This window comes from Sus scrofa, chromosome 1 (assembly GCF_054392235.1).
Source record: "Sus scrofa isolate SSC_HxYL_T2T_F1_AM1 chromosome 1, Sscrofa_HxYL_maternal_Yorkshire_Landrace_v2.0, whole genome shotgun sequence".
Lineage (NCBI taxonomy): Eukaryota > Metazoa > Chordata > Mammalia > Artiodactyla > Suidae > Sus > Sus scrofa.
In genome coordinates, this window is record NC_139383.1 from 34,817,781 (window position 1) to 34,840,322 (window position 22,542).

The 22,542-nt window shown below is 38.2% G+C and overlaps 1 protein-coding gene and 1 long non-coding RNA gene across 44 annotated transcripts in view; one reads left to right on the top strand and one right to left on the bottom strand.

Moving 5' to 3' along the window:
• PTPRK (protein tyrosine phosphatase receptor type K) overlaps positions 1–22,542 on the top strand; it is a 560,031-nt gene that overhangs the window by 86,963 nt on the left and 450,526 nt on the right. The window lies entirely within an intron of this gene.
• On the bottom strand, positions 15,744–20,787 carry LOC146406022 (uncharacterized). Its single transcript, XR_014803978.1, has 2 exons — positions 15,967–20,787; positions 15,744–15,804 (listed from the first exon to the last, which is right to left on the bottom strand). It is a non-coding gene; the product is annotated as an uncharacterized LOC146406022 (long non-coding RNA).

A 22,542-nucleotide genomic window follows, 5' to 3' on the forward strand; every position in this document is an offset into this window, starting at 1 on the left:
CCACTTGCCTTCTCATTGATTTGATCTCATTAAGTTTCCTTCTAGCAAGAACTTATCTCCATTCTTTTCTCTCGTCTCACTTTTGGCAAGCTAAATTTTGGGAAAACTTTTCACAGAAGCAATATAGCATAATAGTTAAGGCTGTGGAGTGTGACTGCCAGGGCTTTTAATCTCCCTCCTACCTGGTGGTCTTGGGCAAATTAGCTTGGACTCTGCCTTTGCTTTCTATAAAATGGGGCAGGGGGAAGCATCTACCTTACAGGGTTGTTTTGAAGCTAAAATAAAATAATGAATATAAAGTTCTCAGCATATCATTTAGTGCAAAAAAGTTATGCACTGATTGTTAGCTTTATTATTTAGCTGCCACTGTGCCCTTTCATTTGTGTGCCATAAATAATCTCAATTGAGGAAATTAGTGTCAGTATATACTCAAAGCATGCAAAAGAATGTTTTAGAGAAAGTAGCTTTACAACAATTTCTGAAGTGAACAAAACAGGCAAAAGTCATCTTCAGAAAGTTCATGTATCTCCAAAGACTCCTCCACAAATTTTCAAATTTGCTTTTCTTTTTAAGCTCCAGCAGGTGAGATATATTTTGAAAGATTCCTTCAGTTGGATTATTTTACCATTTTAATTGCTAGTATTGTGACTTTCTTATTTTCTCCAGTTTTCTAATTTAAACGCAAATTTTAAAAACTATGCTTTAGAACTGGACAAAACCATACTCAAAAAGATACATGCACCTCTATGTTCATTGCAGTGCTATTTGCAAGAGGCAAGACATGTAAACAACGTAAATGTCCATTGACAGATGAATGGATTAAGAAGATGTGATACATACACACAACAGAATATTACTAAGCATAAAAAAGAACAAAATAAGGCCATTTGCAGCAACATGGATGTAACTAGAGATTATCATACTAAGCACAGTAAATCAGAAAGACAAAAACAAATATCATGTGATATCACATATGGAATCTGAAATATGGCACAAATGAACCTATCTAGAAAACAGAAACACACTCACTGATATTGAGAATAGATTTGTGGTTGCCAAGGAGGGGAGAGGGATGTGTGGGGAGTTTGGGATTAGCAGATGCAAACTGTTACGTTTAGAATATATAAACAATAAGGTCCTACTGTATAGCATGGGAGACTATATCCAGTCTCCTGAGATAGATCATGATGGAAAATAATATTAAAAAAAAGAATGCATATATATGTATGACTGAGTGACTTTGTTGTACAGCAGAAATTAGTAAAACATTGTAAATCAACTATACTTTAATTAAAAAAACCTATATTTAAAACTGGATTTAACTGCCTATCAATCTTTAGAGGGCTATCCTAGAAAAGTAATTGTTTTAAAGAACATTTTGGAGAAATGTTGGTTGAAATCTTAAAGTGTAACTTACAAATGATCTTTTTGTATACAGCCTGAGGAATTATTCTTAGTTACTTTACCTGTGATTTTGCAAAACTTCTAAGAAGCCTAATCCTTGACTTTTATATTCTTTTTTCCCCCTCCATTGTGGCAAGCCGCTTAATTGGCTTCTGTTCTTAAACTACATTCTGTCCTAATGCCAAACTGTTGATTTCTCATTCAGTTTATGTGAGAGCTCAATTGGATGACTAGAAAGGCAGGTTGTTTTCATTCTAAGTTCTGGCTCTTCTGGCAATTTTTGTCCAGCCTCACATAGTGACCAAGCTATTATAGCATGAAAGGGTTTTGCTTCTTCACAAACAGTCTTGATTGCTCTCCTGCCCTGGGTCCATCAAGTCTTTGTGACTTGTACCTTGAGAAGAGTCTCTAATGATTGTTTGGGTCAGCATTTCTCTTTCAAGCAACAGATCCGGAACTGCTTTAAAATCACCCACTAGCCAGATAGAAAACTATCATTTTCTTCTACTTTCATCAGCTGACCCAGGCTGTTCTGTGTGACTCTTGATCTTGGCCAGCGTCTCTCTGGATTCTCTAATAAATTCAGATCTAAGCCATTGGCTTGTTACTCTAAGGTCATTTCCACCTCAAGAAAATAAATTTAATTATCACTGTCGGTGATAGGTGTACAGTATTCCCCCAGCCAAACTAGTTCATCCTCAAATGACCAACTGATTTTTAGGAGAAGCTATTTAATTACACATTTGTGAGACGCATAATATTAGACCCTGTCAGGATGGCTATTGCAAGCCAAACTTTTGGAAGTTATAAGCTTTGGAATTATTTTATCAGCTTTGGAAACTATTTGGGAGAATTTCAACCGTAAGCATTTTCTTTATTTTTATGATAAAGACACATGAGGTTTATGCATGAGGAATATTTAAATTCCTTTCTTGACGTGAAGTAACTCTATTTAGTCAAGTTTATTTTGGAATGGGCCAGCCTAAGAGAGATTCTAGTACTTTGTATTTGATTTTTTAAAAAATAAACATTTACTGAGTTTTTGAAGTCCCTGTCATACGCCATGTGCCTCGTCTCATTTAATACTTACATATGTATAAGTGTGTATAAATATGCGAGTTCTATGCCTGACTCATATAGCAAAAGAAAAAAACTGCTATTTCAGGAGGTTAAGCAGTTTGATCAAGGTCACATAGCTTTTTTTTTTTTTTTTAAGTTTTTTATTTTCCCACTGTACGCACATAGCTATTAAGTGGTAAATCTATCCTGCTGTTGTCCACAGCTTTGCTCCTCTGCCCTCAGCGTTGTAGCTGCCTCCAGAAAAGGTGGAAGGGAGGTTCAGAAATATCTCCTTGGAACTCTAGTGTATGTAATTTTGAAACTAAGTAAAATGCCTTATTGGCAAAGCCCCTTATGCCTTCTTGTCTATCCTGTTGCTTGGGAGAAAAAGCCACATCCTGTAATTGTGCTCAGAGACTGGGTTTTAGTGTATCTACCTGCCTCCTCAGAGAGGTTGTGAATTGTCCCAGAGACAAGATAATACCTTTGCTTCAATTCATCTGGGCAAGTTGTTCGTCCTCCGGAAGGAGTGATTTTAGCCTTGCAGTTCCTAGACTTGTTGTCTAAATGGATTAAAAAATAGATGTGTCAGCCCCTACTGGCTAATGATTAGAATCAAGTGTCTTCTCCAGGATTGCCTGGGAGATCTTTGACTTGAGATGTGGGTGGCTCCATACAAAACTTCTCCAAAGAAAGATGTCCTTCTGTCTTCTCTGTTGTGGTTTATGGATTGTGTTCCTGGGACTTTATCTGCTCTGCTCTGGTGCTTTCCTCATATCTATTCAAAAGAGGGTAAAGGTTTCTTAGAAATTTCAAATTTCAAGAAAAAAATTAGAATGTGCTCTGGAATTTGAATAAAGAATAAAAGTTAAAATACTTGAATACTTAAAAGATAAAATACTTAAAATATTAAAATCAGAATAAAATAAAGTTACAAAATCAGTTAAATGAATACTTTGACTAGGGAAGGTATTAAAGAAAGGAAATTTAAAGTAACAAGAGGGGGAGTTCCAGTTGTGGCTCAGCAGGGTAAGAACCCAACATAGTGCTCGTGAGGACGCAGGTTCAATCCTTGGCCTGGATCAGCGGGTTAAGGATCTGGCGTTGCCTCAAGCTTTGGTGTAGGTTGCAGATGCAGTTTGGATCCAGTGTGGCTGTGGCTGTTGCATAGGCTGGCAGCTATAGCTCCAATTTGACTCCCAGCCTGGGAACTTCTGTATGCTACAGGCGCGGCCATAAAAAGAAGAAACGAAAACCCAAGATAAATATTAAAATAAAAGTTTTTAGTAAAAACATAAAAGGACAATGGACTCAACTGCATTGATTTAGATATATGTATATACATATTTGTGTGTGAGGGTGTATTTGTGTGTGTCTGTTTGTGTGTCTGTGAACACAACGTACCTGTATGTCAGAGTTAACATTAGTTTAGACTAATCTCATGCTTCATGCTTTTGGTCAAATGACTCAAACTGAGACCTTTGTGAGAGTATTAATTAGACTTTGAAAATCTTGAATCTATTATCCACATTAAATAGTTTCATCTTGGGAGGAAAAATAGGGACACAGGTGTAATTTTGTATGGTTCAGATGAGAGCTGATAATCTTTTGGATTATGATGGGTCTCAGTGGTTCTGCAGTTTTCCATAAAGCATGTTCACTTGTCCAGGCCTACTGCTACACAACTATAGTTCCACAATAGCAATAACTCTGATTTGTTTAGCCCTTTGTCTCTCAGAACTGCTCTCATTTACATTACTGTGTTTGCAACTGCACCAAAGGCGCACTTTGATTTTATGTATCACAGTAGTAATTCCTAAAATATTTAGTTTATGTCAGCTTAAAAAAAAAAAGAATCCTTTAAAAATATTCGAGGATATGCATGCAGTTATAGTTATCACAGCTTACCTATTTTTTAAGTGAGGAACAATATTTATTTTTCGCTGGGATTTTTGAATTTCTGTTTGAGCTTTTAAAAACAAAATCCTTTGAAAATAGTAGTTATAATGGTGATGGTCCATGATGGTTTATGACAGTCCTAAGGAATTATATTAGATAAAACTGTAAGGAGCTCTATTTTCAATACTTTCTCCTCTCTCCCCTTCCCCTCATCTCCCCCCTTCCTCCTTTCCTCTCTTCCTCCCTCACTCTCTCCCTTCCTCCCTTCCTGTACCGAGTGTAAGGAAATACATAGTGCATTTTTCTATTATTTCTTCATGGGTTGGAGGTGTCAGAGTACCAAGAAAGCTCTACTTTGTCCTTAGGCCAAGTCTCATTCATTTGGGTATTTCTCTTGGCTTTAAAAGGAAACTGTTGGGTATCTGATTTAAAAGGAGACCTCACGATAAGCTTCACTGTATACTTTTATGAGGTTTCATAAGAAACTCTTGCTTCGTTAAAAAAAGAAAGAAAAACAAGTAATTAGATCCAGTAGGATGTTAGACTATTTGATGGTTTAACTATTTGATGAACATGTCTTGAGCTCTTCCAGTTCATAATGAGGGTTGCCTTTCAGTTGATACCCTCTTGACATTATTTGTAGCATCCGATAAATTTTAAAGCATAGTTTAAAGACGTTTCATTCTGCTATCATCAGCCTTGACAACTAGCTGAGCTGGAGAGGTTGTATTCTGTTGTCTTATTTATTATATGAAATATTTTTCAGACTGCTTCGCTTGCAGGATAGTTTGCATTCCTTTTCAAAATCCGTTTCAGATATAGTACACACTTTTTTTTTTTTTTTTTTTTTTTTTGTCTTTTTGCCTTTTCTAGGGCTGCTCCCTCGGCATATGGAGGTTCCCAGGCTAGGGGTTCAATTGGAGCTGTAGCCACTGGCCTACACCAGAGCCACAGCAAGGTGGGATCCGAGCCGAGACTGCGACCTACACCACAGCTCATGGCAACGCTGGATCCTTAACCCACTGAGCAAGGGCAGGGATCGAACCCACAACCTCATGGTTCCTAGTCGGATTCATTAACCACTGTGCCACGACGGGAACTCCAGATATAGTACACACTTGTGTTTTAAGACTGTATATTTATTTAAAATTTATAAAGAACCTCAGTAAAGAACATTCCCAACATAAAATCTGAGCATTTGCATAAAAATTAAGAATAGTTAAAAAAAAATCACTGTATTGATTAATACTTATTTTTATGTGGGAGTGTGTGACAGGCACTGGGGAGGGAGAGCCCAGTATGTACTTGCTCTTTCTGGAAGATGCCGTGGATATTCACATCTTCAGACCTCTGCTTAGGCATACTCGATGCCAGTCCAGGGCCTGGCACACTCTAGGCTGCTTAACCAGTATTTAATGAATTTTAATGTCTCTTTTTTCCCCAGTGCTTTCTTGTCTTTTTTCAAATTCTTGCTTATATTTCCAAGTCAGGTCTAATAGTCACCTCTTTGTGCTTTCCCTTCTTTTTCTTTTTTTTTTTTTCAGCAGAATCAAATGTTACCTCTGTGTTGTGTTACACTCTTTTGAGAGTATCTACCATGCTACATTATTGTGTCCTTTCCTTTTTTACTATCATGAAAGGCATGTAGCATGTTTTTTAGTTATCATTGCATCATTAGCTGTTAAAATACTCCCTGATATAATAGGCACTCAGTAAATGTTAAGTCAAATAAAATCTAACAGGGTTCAAAGGAGGGGTGACTTGGAAGGAGAACTAACACGTATTGATTGCCTAATATATGTTAAGCTCTTTATTAGTTACTTAAGAATTCAATACCATGTGCTATTTCAGGGAATCTTGGGAGGGGGGAGGTACTACCCCTATTTTACCTCTTTTACCTTCAATGAGGAAACTGCTTAGCTGACAAGTATAGAGCAAGGCTTTCTCCTCTTTCGTCTCCTGTCAAAACTGTATTAAGTTGTCTCCTGAGTGTTTTTTTGCTGCTTTTTTTTCTTCCTTAAATCATTGCTAAGCTCATATGGTAGAGTCTACTATTTTCAAATTCAGGTTTCTTCACTTAAATTGCTCATATTATAAAAACATACTCAATTTCACACTCATTTATCAGGGTGATTCCATTATTCATACAAGTAACCTTTTCATCATCACAATCACATGTAAATAAAATCTCTTACAAATTACTAGCGTTTGAATTCTGATCCTTGATGACTAAAATACCTTAGAAGTGAATTTAAATATGAAAACAACACCCATAGTTTAAAAGAAATTTTATATAGCATTGAAAATTATGCAGACATATCTCATCATGGTGGATGCTCTCAATTGTATTTTATCTTTATTACTATAAGTCTCTCAAGCCAAAAGTTAACCAGTTAATAATACACACCACACTGTGTATTGTAAATTTACATTCTGAATCACTAAGGCAAACATCTAGAAGGGCCTCTACTATATTTATGCATTTACATATTTATATTTACTTATTATTTCTTCATATATATTCATATATTTCTTTATATATATTTCTTTATATAAAACACTTCTCTGCCCCTGTTTCTCACCATTGGAATATGCTGAAAGGGGATATATTTCGTAGATGAGCTGGGTAGCAATATGTTATTTTGCTCTCGCTTTGGAAGTAGCACTGTTATCCTTTGTTTCATCATAGTCTATCCCTTGCTGTTTGAAAGTAGGTTTGTTTGGTTTTTTTGGCCATACCAAGCATATGGAATTCCTGGGCCACGGATCAGATCTGAGCCACAGTTGTGACCCAAGCTGCACCTGTGGCATTGCCGGATCCCCAACCCACTGTGCCAGGCGGGGGGTCGAACCTGCATCCTAGTGCTCCCAAGAAGCCGCAGATCCCATTGCATCACAGGAGGTTCTCCTAAAAGTAGGTTTTAGTGTAGATACCATCCTGGCTCAGTAGGTCAGGGACCCGATGTAGTCTCATTGGGAAATGGGTTTGATCCCTGGTCTCATTCAGTGGGCTAAAGATCTGGCATTGTGCAGCTACGAGCTGAGGTGCAGATCGCAGATGCAACTTGGATCTGATGTTGCCGTGGCTGTGGGTTGGCCCGCAGCTGCAGCTCTGATTGGGTGCGTAGCCTGGGAACCTCCACATGCTGCAGATGCAGTCGTTTAAAAAAAAAAAAAAAAGTTTTAGCGCCTTACTTCCAGATTATTGTTTTTTCATTAGGAGGACAGGATCAGGGAATATGAATATATTTCTCAGGAACCCAAGGAAGTTTTGATGTTGGTAAAGAGCTCAGTTGCTTGGAGTAATGTGGTAGTCACTTTGAAGCCTTAGGTTAGATACCTGGTGGACCACCTGGTGGCTCCTGAAAGGTTGCTTCTACCTTGGGCATTTTGTTCTGCTTGGAGTGACTCTTAACCACAGATCTTTACCCTGGAATCCTCCATCTGGTTGGTTCAGCTCCTCCTGTGGATGCATCCCCACCACTGTTTTGTGCCACATCCTGCTTCTACCTGCCATTGCTCGTGGAGTGTAGACTCTGAATATTTCATTGTGTTGTTGGTCTTAGAATGCTCAGAACAGTGCCTGGCATTTAATATTTTCTGAACAAACTGAAAGTTTGTATAGATAATTAGGCATAAGATCTTTTTGGGCATCTACTAATGACGTGCATCTTTGGAGTGCTAGGAGTGTTTTCTCCTGCTCACTGATAGAGTAGTTCCGCTCTAGAATTCCAAGCAGCTTCAGCTGATGAATAGATGCAGTGTTAGCCCTGAGCAAGTAAATCCTTAGAAAGAAGATTCATCAGTCCACAGTGTCTAAGATTCTCATATGATTCCTTATTTCACTGTGCATGGAAAGGACAGTGCTATGTGTTTTGTGGTATAGTGTCTTGTTGGCTGATGGTGGTACCTGGTTCTGGACATTGGGAGGCTGGTGGAAGGAGAGGTTGAGGAGAAAGGACTGACTCTCATGGGCAGTCGTCTAGGAACTGACAGACGTTTTTCAGTTTTAGAAGTTCCCATTTTGGTGCAGTGGTTAACAAATCTGACTAGGAACCATGAGGTTGCAGGTTCGATCCCTGGCCTTGCTCAGTGGGTTGGGGATCTGGCGTTGCTGTGAGCTGTGGTGTAGGTTGCAGACGCGGCTCTGATTGGAACCCTAGCCTGGGAACTTCCTTATGCTGCGGGAGTGGCCATAGAAAAGGCAAAATGACAAAAAAAAAAAAAAAAAAAAAAAAAAAAAGAAAAAGTTTTTCACTTTTACTTTGAGGAACACAGAGATAATAAAATTTTTAAATCTATTTAATCTATAAGTCATTTAACAAATGTTTTGAAAATTGTGTACCTGTTTTACCGTGTCTTCCTCCTAGAAAACACATTTCATGTAGGAAGGAGTGCAGATATGACTTTCCAGTGTCTTGATATACCTTCAGATTGTCAGTAATGGTGGGAAATGAGCTGGTGGAGAGGACTGGCTCTCTCTTTTTTTTTTTTTGTCTTTTTGCTATTTCTTTGGGCTGCTCCCACGGCATATGGAGGTTACCAGGCTAGGGGTCGAATCGGAGCTGTAGGCCCCAGCCTACACCAGAACCACAGCAACACAGGATCCAAGCCGCATCTGCAACCTACACCACAGCTCACGGCAACGCCGGATCATTAACCCACTGAGCAAGGGCGGGGACCGAACCCGCAACATCATGGTTCCTAGTCGGATTCGTTAACCACTGCGCCATGACGGGAACTCCGAGGACTGGCTCTTTAACCATGCCTGTGGTTGTAGAGTATTTCTTGTGTGCTGGATGGAAGACAGGTTGGAGAGGATGAGGGCTACGAATTTGGGCTCTGCAGTCAGATTACCTAAGTTAAAGCCCTGGAACTACTGTAAATATCCAAGCTCTGTGGACTCGGATGAATTATGTATTATCTCCCTAGGTTTTCTCCTTTGTGGAGATAAGCATAATGCTTTCTTCATAGAGTTGTGGTGAGCGTCAAATGAGATAATGTATATAAGCACTTCTGGAAAATAGTGAGTGGCAATAATTGTTATTATTAATACAGTCAATGCTATGTCTACACCCTTAACATATGCCGTTGAGTATTGATGCACATTACAGCGCATCATGGGGAAATACATTAGAGGATGGTCATAATTTTTCAACTTCTTGGTGTGTTATGTTTTGAAAGGAGAGCTCGTGTTTCAGCAGTTGAAATGCTGGCTAAATGGAGGATTCCCTATAGAAGGTTGAAATTGATGAATACCTGAAAAAGTCAAAGCTCTGGAATCGGTCAGGGTGTTATCGGTTTATCAAAATGTGAAAAAAGAATTCCCATCATGGCTCAGCGGTTAATGAACCTGAGTAGCATCCATGAGGACGTGGGTTGGATCCCTGCCTTTGCTCAGTGGGTTGGGCATCTGGCATTGCCATGAGCTGTGGTGTAGGTTGCAGACATGGCTTGGATAGATCCAGCGTTTCTGTAGGCCAGTGGCTTCAGCTCTGATTTGACCCCTAGCCTGGGAACCTCCACATGCCGTGGGTGCAACCCTGAAAAGACAAAAAAAAAAAAAAAAAAAAAAAAAAAAAAGGAAAAGAAAAAATATTTCCTTGACAGTTCTAATTTGAAATAGGAACATTTCAATCAATGTAAATCAATTAAAAAATGGCTTTATGAAGTTATCTTATGCAAGAACAAATGCTTTTATTTTCACCTCCCCCCGAAAACATGGGTTATAAAGCCTTTTTAGTTGCAAAACGACAAGATGAAGTGACAGAATGTTCAGCAAAACCTTAAAACTACAACGTTTTCTTTTGAAAATGTTAGGTTTTTTCCCCTATATAATTAAAAAATGTGAGTATTGGAAATGCTGACTCTTTTTATTCATTTTCTCAAAGCAGAAAGCATTTGCAGGAACATGGTGTGTGATAGGGAGTTATAAGAAGTTAGAAGGATTAGGCTACATTTGAATTTTTCACTTAAGAAATAATTAAAGCCCACTGTTGGGTGCTGAGAAGAATAAAAAGGTGAAAAAGGCCCAGATGCTGCTTTCAAAGGGATTACAGGGATTGAATAAAATACTAGAAAAATAACTTTAATAGAAAGTAGAAGGTGGTAGATACTGAAAGAAAAGTAGAATCAGTGTTCTCTGGGAGGTGTTTCCTGCACCTTCGACCTCAAGAAGAGCTCTAAAAATGAGCTGGTGTTCGAACTGGGCCCGGGAGTGATAAATACCCGTACACCTTGGAGGCCACGAGGGGGAAGTTCATCCCCTCAAGGGGACTGGAGTGTGTGAGGATAGAGACAGAAATTGGAGGGTTATCTGTGGGAAGCAGTAAGTCTTACTTTATTTTTCCACGAATACCAATCCCAAGAGATAACACGCACAAAGAGGTTTCTATGGTGAAATTAGTTTGGGAAGCTTTGGATATTACTAATGCCTCCTGGAGATGTTCAAACATTAAAGATTTTGAGAAGTCATCTATTAAAAATACATCTAGTATTATGTATAGTAGCTTACTTAACCAGGAAAGCTTTTTTAGGGAAATGCCCAAACAGGCTATGAAATAGTTTCTTGCAGACCCTTATTGCGAAATGCTGGTCTATGAAGGTTGGTTGAGGCAAGGTGTTGGAAGGTCTGCGAACATCAGAGAGAAGCTTTCGGCTGTGGGTGAACCAGGATCTGGTGTCCCTGTTAGGGCAGTGCATCTGGAGAGTGTGTAGAGATGGGAAGGGTTGGAGACTGGAAGAGACTTATGAAGGATCTTCCAGTAGTCAATCTTTTTAGGCCCCTAGGTTTGAAGATCTACCTTGAGGGGGTTGTGGCATTAATGAGAAGAAGGGTTTGAAAGAAAAGGACCTTATAGACATGGAGCCAGAACTTTGTGATGCCAGTTAATGGTGGCAAACCTGAGACTTGACACGGCTTTTTAATTCCAAAACACACATGGTACAACCTCCTCTCCCTTTAGCATCTTTGAAATCAGGAAGTATTTTAGCATTTCATCATTTTAAAGAGCCAGAGCTTTTCATTTTTAATGGTACACAAAGTTCAAAGTTAGACTTGTTAGAAAAGCATTGTCAGGTATGTTTTCAAGGTAAAGGAAGAACGAACATAGCCTGACACTAACTTGGGGCGTAGCAGTGTCTTCACACTGTGCTCTTCTCTACTTTGGAAGAGTGTGAACACTTGAGGAGTCTCCTCCAGTCTTTTGGGCCAAAGGGAGAGCAGATGTGATTGAGAGAAAAGGAGTCACTGAGCGTCAGAAACCAGAATTTCCTCAGGACTTTTGCCATAGGCTTTTTCCCAGCCATCAATAAAAGGAGGGAATCCTTCTGAACCTGCACAGGTATCACTCCCTTCCTTCCTAAGTCCTATTTTATCCTGCCACTGTGAGTAGCGTGCCTTGAGGTTAAATGCTGCATTGCTGAGAGATGTGGGCCTCCCGCTCACTCTCCCGGATATTAACTTGACAAGATAAGCAGGCTTAAACTTCTTGTTTAGAAGTGATTTTTCAGGAGTGGCCATTCTTTCTTTGCAGAAGATCACTTGCTGTAAACATTTATTTGTACCATATTTTATTTGCTATGGTTCTTTTAAGATAATTTACTCTGTTGTTTTTTCTTAACGATGCAAATAAATTAAAATAGATGTTACTGCTATACATTGTATTCTTACAGTCTAAAGAACTCAAGAAATGTTTATTAAAGAGAAAGTACTAATCCCTCACTCCCAAAGGAAATATTGATCCAGCAAATTATTATGAAAAGATGTAAGGTTTATTCAATATATAATTCTTAAATTGCTCAGAAATTTATTTGACTCTATATTACTGTATTATGTTATATGACTCTGTATACCTGCATAAATGTTGATATCATGAAACTCATACTCATATTTTTTCCTTTTATTCCCCTGCCCCCACCACCTCAATTAAACAACAACAAAAACTATTAAGTCCCAGAACTTGTCTATAATGGTTTGATGGAGTTCAGCTCCTCACTCTATAAAATGTTAAGCTTTTCTTGTTCCTTTTTTTATTTTTAGGTTGGTAGTGTTCCTAGGTCATGAGAAGAATCTGAAAATAATTTTTATCCATGGTTAGTCACAGCTGTTATTACTAACCAATGGTCACATACTCATTTAAAAAAAAAAAAAAAAGAGAGAGAGAGAAAAAAAACCTTCACAGTTTCTTTTTTTTAAATCAGAAATGCTGGACTTCCCAAGGTTTTTCAGCCAGACATTCTAATTTGATTCTAGGTGCTCAGAAAAGAACACACCCAAATTTACTCATCAAAGGGTTTTAATTACCAGAGAGAGGTGAACTTGTTTTAAGAGGACTCTCTGTGCTAGACTTGAGTTTGAACCACACAGATTAGAGAACAGAGAAGAGTAATTTTGAGGATTTTTCTTTTAGCACAGTATGTATACCACTGATTGCCCAGGTTATTATGTTAGACACTTAAAGCTTTTAACCTCTGTTTTCTAACATTTCTAAAGATCAGAAATGCTCAGTTATTTATTTATTTATTTTTAAAAAACATCTGTGATACGTTATAAACTATTTTGAATTCTTTAGGAAAAAAGCATTCTCCCATGTTATAATGATGGGATCAGTATTGTGTCAGTGAAGACTCTTTTGGTTCTAAACAAAGGTCTGAGTGTTTGAGAGGGAAAAGGAATATATTAGAAAACGACATGGGAACATAATGAATCCAAGGATAAAGTGAATAAGAAACTAGCCACAAGGAGATCAAGCCTGCAGTCTAACCTCTGGAACAAGTAGAACTGGGACATAGAACCCCTCAGGGTGGCATCTTCATTTCACTTCTCTATTTCTTTGTGTGTTGGCTTCATTTTTCTTTCTTTGTGGAACAGTCTTTTCCTCCACACAATAGTATGACTGTTAAGAGTTCTCAGAGTTTATATCCAAATTGCTATAGATGAGTGAGTCTTAACCAGGTCCAAAATTTGAGGCAGGAAATTCTGATGTGTTGGGTTTGGTTCCACCTTTGTGCCAATTCATTATGATACGAGAACAGGCAGAGGAATTGGCATTGCGGTTCCCATGAATAACCATGTTGATGAGGAGCAAGGCAGCTGAAGAACTTAGAGATAAATCCAGGTGCAAAAATCCCATGTGTGGCCCTTGCAAAAATAATGACTTACATTATTTTGAGTTGAAAGTTTCTGAATAAATTATCACTAATTGTATCTGTAGAAATTATCCTAGTGGCACATGTATTGTTTTTCAGAGTAGAAGACATTTTTGTGGTACTTCAGAGATTTTGCAGAAAAGGAGTTATATTTGTTGCAAGAAAGTGGAACGGAGGGGTTTTTTATTTTAGAGTGATTATAAGGTATCAAAATCAATTTATACACACACACACACACACACACACACACACACACACACATGCGCGCGCGCGCATGCACACACTACAAAACCACAACGTTCAAGTCGTACCTTAAATAACTTGAGAATGTGTGCATAGGGAAAAAGAATGCATCATGAAAAATTAAACCTAACACTTAGAAAATCTACAATATGAAAAAGGGGTTGCAGGCAGGGATAACTTGGCGTGCAGGTACAAAGCAGTTCTGTTGGCTCTTGGTTGCTGGCCTGGGCTCTGAGGTGGGTGAGCTTTTGTATGTTGCTTAGCAATGTGTGTTTTTTGTTTAAATGGATCTCGCTTCATGAATCATGAATTGTTAGTTTACAAGAGTAAGGTGTTCTTACAAGCCTGCCAAAATGGTAACCAAGCCCAGGCCCTTTTTATACCAGAAGAATTTTAAGAACAGAATTTTAGCTTCTCAGTTTTATTGTGGAGCTTGAAGAAATATTATTTGATGATAAATCTGTCATAGTATAAACAACCTGTAACCCTCTGATTGTGGTATGAAGATCTTTGTGATTCTAGCTGAAAAATTATAACAGTACTAATTCTACTATTTAGCAACTCATATTAGGTATATTACGTGGGGTGGGAAGCAGAAAGGTGCTTTCTTGTTTATCTGCTGGCTCCCTCCTTCCTGGAATGATAAGCATGAATATTCAAGAAGATAGTCTTGAAAGCTTTGTAAAAAATCTGGTTCTCACTATTCAACAAGTTTTGAATCTCTCTCAGAAGAGTTCAATTTTGTTCAATTTAGAAAAAAAGAGAAAAATAAACCAAACAATAAACACTTCTTATTTCCCTACTCTTATTTCCACTAAAAAAGTGGGAATCCACTTTTTAAAAATCCTTTTATCCAAAGGGATAGAAGACTGATTAATATCTTCTGTCACAAACACCACTGTTCTTTAAAAATACCAATGGGATGGCTGTTTCTCACCGCTGGTCTCTCTCTACTGTTTCATATCCCCATTTGCCCCCACCTTTCCAAACTAGTAAATTCAAACATTGTATTTTTCAACTCTATTTTATGTGACGAGATCCTCCCCAAACGTTGCCTTAATAAATTTCTTTTTTGGGGGGGTCTTTCCTGCAGCATATGGAAGTTCCCAAGCTAGGGGTTAAATTGGGGCTGCAACTGCCAGCCTGCGCCATAGCCACTGGCTTACCCCATAGCCAATGTGGGATCTGAGCCAAGTCTGTGACCTACACTGCAGCTCACGGCAACACCAGATCCGTTAACCCACTGAGCAGGGCCAGGGATCGAACCTGCATTCTCGGAAACACTAGTCAGGTTCTTAACCTGCTGAGCCACAATGGAAACTCCTAAAACAAAATATTTTAATTGTTTGCTTTACCAGTTGATGTACAAAATACACAGTAAACTTTGATTTGTATAAAAATGACAAGTAGGAAAAATAAACTTGCTGAATTTCCTGAGTATTGATTTAACATAATCTGAGGATGAATGATTGTGTGTATGCAAGCAATTAGAACATGCTGTAGGAAAGGCAGTATTGATGTCTGTCTGGAAGAGGTGGAGGAGCCATTGAGGCAGGAAGGTAGGATATCTCACCTGGGCACAGAAAGTCTTCCAAGCACCAAAATTGGATTTCATCTTCACCTAATTCAAATACAAGATACATACCCTGTGGTTTTCTGCCATGCTAGTTGGTTGATTCTTTTAAGGCTTAGTCTTGGTGCTGCCATTTTCATACAATCCTGACTGTAAGTGAAAAATTTAAGGGTCCTGCTTTCTTCCAAGCATTTGCAAAATTTTGTATGTACTTTATGTTGTAATTCTTTTTCTTTTTTCTTTTTGACTTTTTAGGGCCATACCTGCAGCATATGGAGATTCCTAGGCTAGCGGTTGAATTGGAGCTGTAGAGTGCCTTGCGCCACAGCAATGCTAGATCCGAGCTGCATCTGTGACCGACACCACAGCTCACGGCAACACTGGATCCTTAACTCACTGTGTGAGGCCAGGGATTGAACCTGCGTCCTCATGGATACTAGTCAGATTCATTTTCACTGAGCCAAACATAGGAACTCCTGTGCTGTAGTTCTTGCAGATTGCTGTGTTGTTTTGTATCCTTGCTCAGGCTTCTCTTTCGAACTCTAAGCTCTCTGAGGGCAGCTGCAGTGTCTCATTTATCAAAGCAAGCAGGATTCACTTAATCTAATGTACAATCTTGGGTTTAGTAGGTGGTAAACATTTTTTGATTTAAAACAACAGTTGATTCTCATTTTATTTCTGTAGTATCCATTGTGACTTCTCCTTTTTCATTTCTTATTTCGTTTATTTGGGTTTTTTCTCTCCTCTTTTTGGTGAATCTGGCCAGAAGTTTGTCAATTTTGCTTACCTTTTCAAAGAACCAGCTCTTGGTTTTACTGATTTTTTTTCTATTGTTTTTTGAATCTCTATTTTATTGATTTCCTCTCTGGATCTTTATGATTTCCTTCCTGCTGCTGACTTTAGGTTTTGTTTGTTCTTCTTTTTCTAATTCATTTAGGTGATGGGTTAAGTTGTCGATTGGAGATTTTTCTTCTTTTTTGAGGAAGCCTGTATCGCTATGAACTTCCCTCTAAGCACTGCTTTTGCGGCATCCCGTAGATTTTGCTTGGTTATGTCTTCATTATCATTTGTCTCGAGGTACTTTTTAATTTCCTTCTTGATTTCCTCATTGACCCATTGGTTTTTTAGTAGTGCATTGTTTAGTCTCCATGTAGTAGGTTTTTTCTCATTTCTTTTCCTGTGGTTGATTTCTAGTTTCATGCCATTGTGGTCAGAGAAGATACTTGAAATAATTTCTGTGCTCTGAAATTTGTTGAGGTTTGTGATCAATCCTTGAGAATGTTCCATGTGCACTTGAGACGAATGTATATTCTGGGTTTTTTTTTTTTTGGATGTAACGTCCTGAAAATGTCAATTAAGTCTAACTTTTCTATTGTGTCCTTTAGGATCTCTGTTGCCTTATTGATTTTCTGTCTAGAGGATCTTCCATTGGTGTGAGTGGGGTGTTAAAGTCTCCTACTATGGTTGTATTCCCATCGGTTTCTCCTTTTATGTCTGTTAGTATTTGTTGTAGGTATCTGGGTGCTCTATTCTCATTTTAAAGAAGAAAAAAAATTAATACATTTTAGCTTTTTACTGGAGGGACTTTAAGGCAAATTTGTGAAAATTTATAGCTTAGCATATATTTTAATGATTACTTTCACTATGCATGGGAAAAATTCCCAAAATTCCCACCTCATTGAGACAATTAATAAAATCTTTCTTTAGTCATTTGGGATGACTGTTTTTCTCTATGAACTATATAGCCAATGATATCAAAGCCCTTTCTTTTTGTAGGGAGAACAAACAACGATATTTTAAGCAATGGGCAAGGTAGACTGAGTATGCACGAACAATGTTTGGAACTTTAATGGCATAAACTCACAACAGAAAAGATCTTATACATGTTCAATGTTATACATGATTATTCACTCATTATGTATTAATTGGGCTTCTGTACTAAACAACTTTTTTTTTTTTTTTTTTAATGACTGTATCCCACAGCATGTGGAAGTTCCCAGGCTAGGGGTTGAAATGGATCTGAAGCTGCAGGCCTATTCCACAGCCACAGCAACATGGGATCTGAGTGGCATCCATGACCTAGAGGCATAGCTCCTGAAACTGCTGGATGCTTAACCCATTGAGCAAGGCCAGGGATCGAACTGGCATCCTCATGGATCCTACTTGGGTTCTAAACCCGCTGAGCCACAATAGGAACAACCTAAGCATCTATTTTGAAGGGTTTCATACCTAGCTAAACCAACCTCCCAAATTTCCACAAGGGGAAAGGGTTGCTCTTGGGAATGTTGGAAGCACAATTTTATGATACTTTGGTACATTCTTTTCCAAATGGAGTATTTTGGAAGAACAGATGTTTTCCTCACCATTTTTTGTTAATAGTTTTTTGTTGGAAACATAAAAACCATGTGATCTTTTTCCACCCTGGAGTCATTTTTGTCCTGATTCCTCAGCACTGGCAGGGCAGGGTGCCTAGGACAGCAAGCTTATTGGAAATTTAAAGTCTTCAGCACATTCTTAGGTTCATTTCCCATTGAATTTCAATGATCTGTTTTTCTACTTTCCATTATTTGAAAGAGGCAACTAAAAAACCACATCTATTCCTTTTAGCATTCATTTTCTTCCTTTCTTGGTCTGTAATACACAATTTGAATATTTTCTTGTTTCAAATAATAGTCCCCTTTCCCCCACCTATTTTTTACACCCAGATGTTTTCTGAGCTTTATGTAGTAAGATTAGAAAAGAATCTTGGTGCTGCTATTTACACTTGATTTGAGATCATTGAACAGTAATTATTTGTAGACATTTGGAGATGTCTCCATAAAGCTCTGATAATTTCAGAAGGGAAGGAGGGTGAAGACTTTATGTAATTGATTGAGTACACTGAGGGAGTGGTGTGTGTTTGTGACATAATAGAGTGCTTTCAGAACTGGAGGAATCATTGGAGTGTAATGATTTGGACGAAGCATCAAAAATAGGGATAGGAACCCATGCTCTTGGATTGGAAGAATTAATATTGTTAAAATGGCCATACTACTCAAAGGAATCTACAGATTTAATGTGATCCCCATCAGATTATCCATGACATTTTTCACAGACCTACAGCAAATAATCCAAAAATTTATATGGAATCACAAAAGACCCAGAATTGTCAAAGCAATCCCGAGGAAAAAAATCAAAGCTGGAGGCATAACCTTCCCAGAATTTAGACAATGCTACAAAGATACAGTAATGAAAACAGGATGGTACTAGCACAAAAACAGCCATATGGATCACTGGAACAGAATAGAGAGCCCAGAAATAAACCCACACACCTACTATCAATTAATCTCCATTGGGTTAAGGATTCAGTATTGCCATGAGCTGTGGTATAGGCTGCAGATGTGGCTTGCATCTGGCCTTGCTGTGGCTGTGGTTTAGGCCAGCAGTTACAGTTCTGATTTGACCCCTAGCCTGGGAAGATCCATATGCTGTAGGTGCAGCTCTAAAAATACAAAAAATAAATAAAAGCAAAACTAAACACTGGGACCTAATCAAAATTATAAGCTTTTTTACAGCAAAAGAAATCGTAAACAAAATGAGAAAACAACCTAGTACTGGGACAGAATATTTGCAAATGATGTGATTGACAAGGGCTTAATTTCCAAAACATGTGAACAGCTCATAAAACTCAATGACAGAAAAGCAGACAACCAATCAAAAAATGGGCAGAGACTTAAATAGACATTTCTCCAAAGAAGACATACAAATGACTAAAAAGCACATGAAAAGACAACGTTGCTAATTATCAGAACAATACAAATTGAAACTATAGTGAGGTATCATCTCACACTGGTTAGAATGGCCATCATTAAAAAGTCCACAAACAGAAGTTCCCATCGTGGCTCAGTGGTTAATGAATCTGACTAGGAACCATGAGGTTTTGGGTTCGATCCCTGGCCTTGATCAGTGGATTAAAGATCTGGCGTTTGCCTGAGCTGTGGTGTAAATCACAGACGCGGCTCAGATCCTGCATAGCTGTGGCTGTGGCGTAGGCCGGCAGCTTGTAGCTCCGATTAGACCCCTAGCCTGGGAGCTTCCATATGCTGCAGGTATGTCCTTAAAAAACAAAAAAAGAAAAAAGAAGAGAAAAAGGCCATGTTCTTTTTGCTTTTTCACACCTCAGGTAAATGAGATATACTGTGGATACAGTTTGTTCCTCAGGGAGGAAAGTTGAACTGTGAATTCATGACAATATTATTAGGAATGAGAAAATTAAGGAAGAGGGTCTGAATAACAAAAATGCTTCTATGATCAAAGAAATGTTCTTATTATTAAGCAAATCAGGATGGATGGTTCAGTGTTTATTGCCTAATTATTAAATATTTGTTAGCAGAGTTGGAGTGATTTATAATAGTGATAGATCCAGAAATAACCTCTAATAATATGCCAACAAATTAGTTTTCTTGTATTAGCGTGATCTGTGCCTGTTAGCATTATTAAATGACTCCCATGCTTTCCATTATAACATTATTGCTTTCTGAATTTGCATTACTAACCATTATAATTTTTCTAGGTATAAACAGTATATAAACTTCTCTTTGGAGGTGCTGATATTTAATGGCCTATCCTTGCAGGGAGAAAAGTGTTATCCATAGAGCAATTTTGAAGTTAGAGTAACCCTCCGTTGTCTTCCTATTATATGACCTTCATAATGGCTCGACTTGTGTTGTTGTTTTTACTCCTAGGCTACCTCACCCCTCAACACATACCATGTGTCTTTAATCCTGGACCACTTATTAAACCTAGTTAGTTTGTGTCCTGAAAATGTAAACATTAACCCAAGGGAAAAAAAATGGAAGTAGTTTTTCATTGTATGTCAGAGTACATGTAAAAAAGAGAAAAATATGAATTTTAGATAAAATCTGCTTCACAGGATTTATACATATGTATATATATATATATGACATGTAAACCTATGACTTGTCTTAGTAAAATATTAAATGATGTGAACATTCTCATTTGTTTAAGAATTTTCTTTTCACTTAGTTTGGAGAGTTGAAAGAATAAATACACAAAATATTTTTTTAAGATAAAGGAATTCATAGTTCCACATTCTAATTTGGAAAATAGAAGAGGCTTGTAATCCCACTAATTTGAGAGAAATACTTTCTTTTTCTTTCTTTCTTTTTTTTTTTGCATGCTTGTGATGTGTGTGTGTGGGTATGTTTTTATGAATCCAGGCATCCTCCTCTCCTTTTAATCTAAAAGAAAGCCAAAGTATATTGGATATGTAAACTTCTTAATTAAAAAATAAAGCATATCAATTTATTGTTTTATATTTTCCCCCTCAATTTCTTGCAAAAAAGGAAACATCTATTCAGTACTGTACTGACGGTAGATCTGGCTTTGAACCTTGGTTAGTTCAGACCTTCACTAGTTCTCACTCAGACTACGGCAGTCACTTCCTCACATCTTGTCTCTCTCCCTTTTGAGTGGCCTTCTGCAGTCTGTCCTTTACAGTACTAATAGTCTGGACTTCTTTTCTCTTTTTGGCTGTGCTCGTGGCATGCAAAAGTTCCTGGGCCCAGGATGGAACCCATGCCAAAGCAGTGACAACATCAGATCCTTAAGTGCTTAGGATATTCCTAGCCTGTTTTTTTTTTTTTTTTTTTTTTTTAATAAGACTTAATTTTAGGAGTTCCCATCATGGTGCAGTGGACACGAATCCAACTAGGAACCATGAGGTTGCAGGTTCGATCCCTGGCCTCGCTCAGTGGGTTAAGGATCCGGCGTTGCCGTGAGCTGTGGTGTAGGTCAGACTTGGCTCAAATCCCGCGTTGCTGTGGCTCTGGTGCAGGCTGGCAGCTGTAGCTCTGATTGGACCATATTCATCCCCTAGCCTGGGAACCTCCATGTGCCGTGGGTGTGGCCCTTAAAAAAAAAAAGACGTAATTTTACTGGTGTCCCTCACAGATAAGTCTGGGGTACTTGGCATGACATACAGTGCTAATTGTTACCTTGTATTATTTACCTCTCCAGCACTTTTCTTAGGATCCCTCTTTAAATGTGATCCTTCCCCCCCAACAAAGTTAATCTGATTTTCATCATCTTTGGTTTTGTGCCTGCTGTTTTGTCTGGCGGTCTGCATTCTTCTTTCAAAACTTGGTTCATATGTCAGATTTTCTTTGTTCACTTCCTACCCAACTATAATGTTCAGTAATCACTGCATGCTGTATATTTCCCATATTGCAACTCCTTATTTGTATCTCTCCAGCTCCCTCTATGGCAGACACTTTTTCACCTCTGTATGTCCAATGCCTTGTGCAGGTCCTGGTACTACTGACACTTCAATCAGTGTCTATTGAATTGAATTATTTACCGATAATTAGATTCATGGAGCTCTGATATTACCTAAGAAGGTGTTATCAGCCCCAAACATTTAATCCCAGCCATCACAGACTTAACACAACCAATTTTTTTGAAACCGTATATGTAAAGGTTTTTCATTTTATACTTTCAATTGGTTACAGCAGTTTTTATTAAAGGCTTCCTATGTATCGTGGACCTTGCTGTATTCACACAGGCTACTATGGTTGAGCGAATAAACATCAAAGAGTCTTTTATAGATGGGGACTTGATGTTCTTGTAACAATTGCTGGGTTATGGTTCGTTTTTTCCTGGCGCTATCTTCTGTAAGGCTCGTTTGCTGCCTGTTGGGTTCAGGTGCTGCTCCTTAGCTCGAGTCTATTCTCTCAGAAGAGAAGGGGACTTGACAAGTGGAAATTATCCTCAAGAGTCATCTCTGCCAAAGTGGTTTGTGAGAGTGATTTGTGACAATTTTTTTTTTCTTCCCTCATTCAGTATACATCTCAAAGGGAGCCCTTTTCACTAAAAAGAAAATAGGAATACAGTTTTTTGTGTTCATTAAAATAATAAACTATTATTCATTCAAAGGAAAATCTACCTTTAATTATGGCAGTCGTTTTGTGACCTTGGGCATTAAGCACAAATTAAGCTTTTCTATGATGCCTCATCATCCAGATTTTTCTCAAGAATAAAAAGAAAAATTCTTAGAGAAAAATCTCTCTCTCTCTCTTTTTTTTTTTTTCCCCTGTTATTTTTCACGCAGAAGCCTTGGCATTGGAGAATTCTCAGGTTGCTGGGGAGGAGGTTTGGAAGGTAACAAGCAGAGAAGAGCTCCTCCAGGTTGTGCTGACCCTTGCTTCATGTGAGCA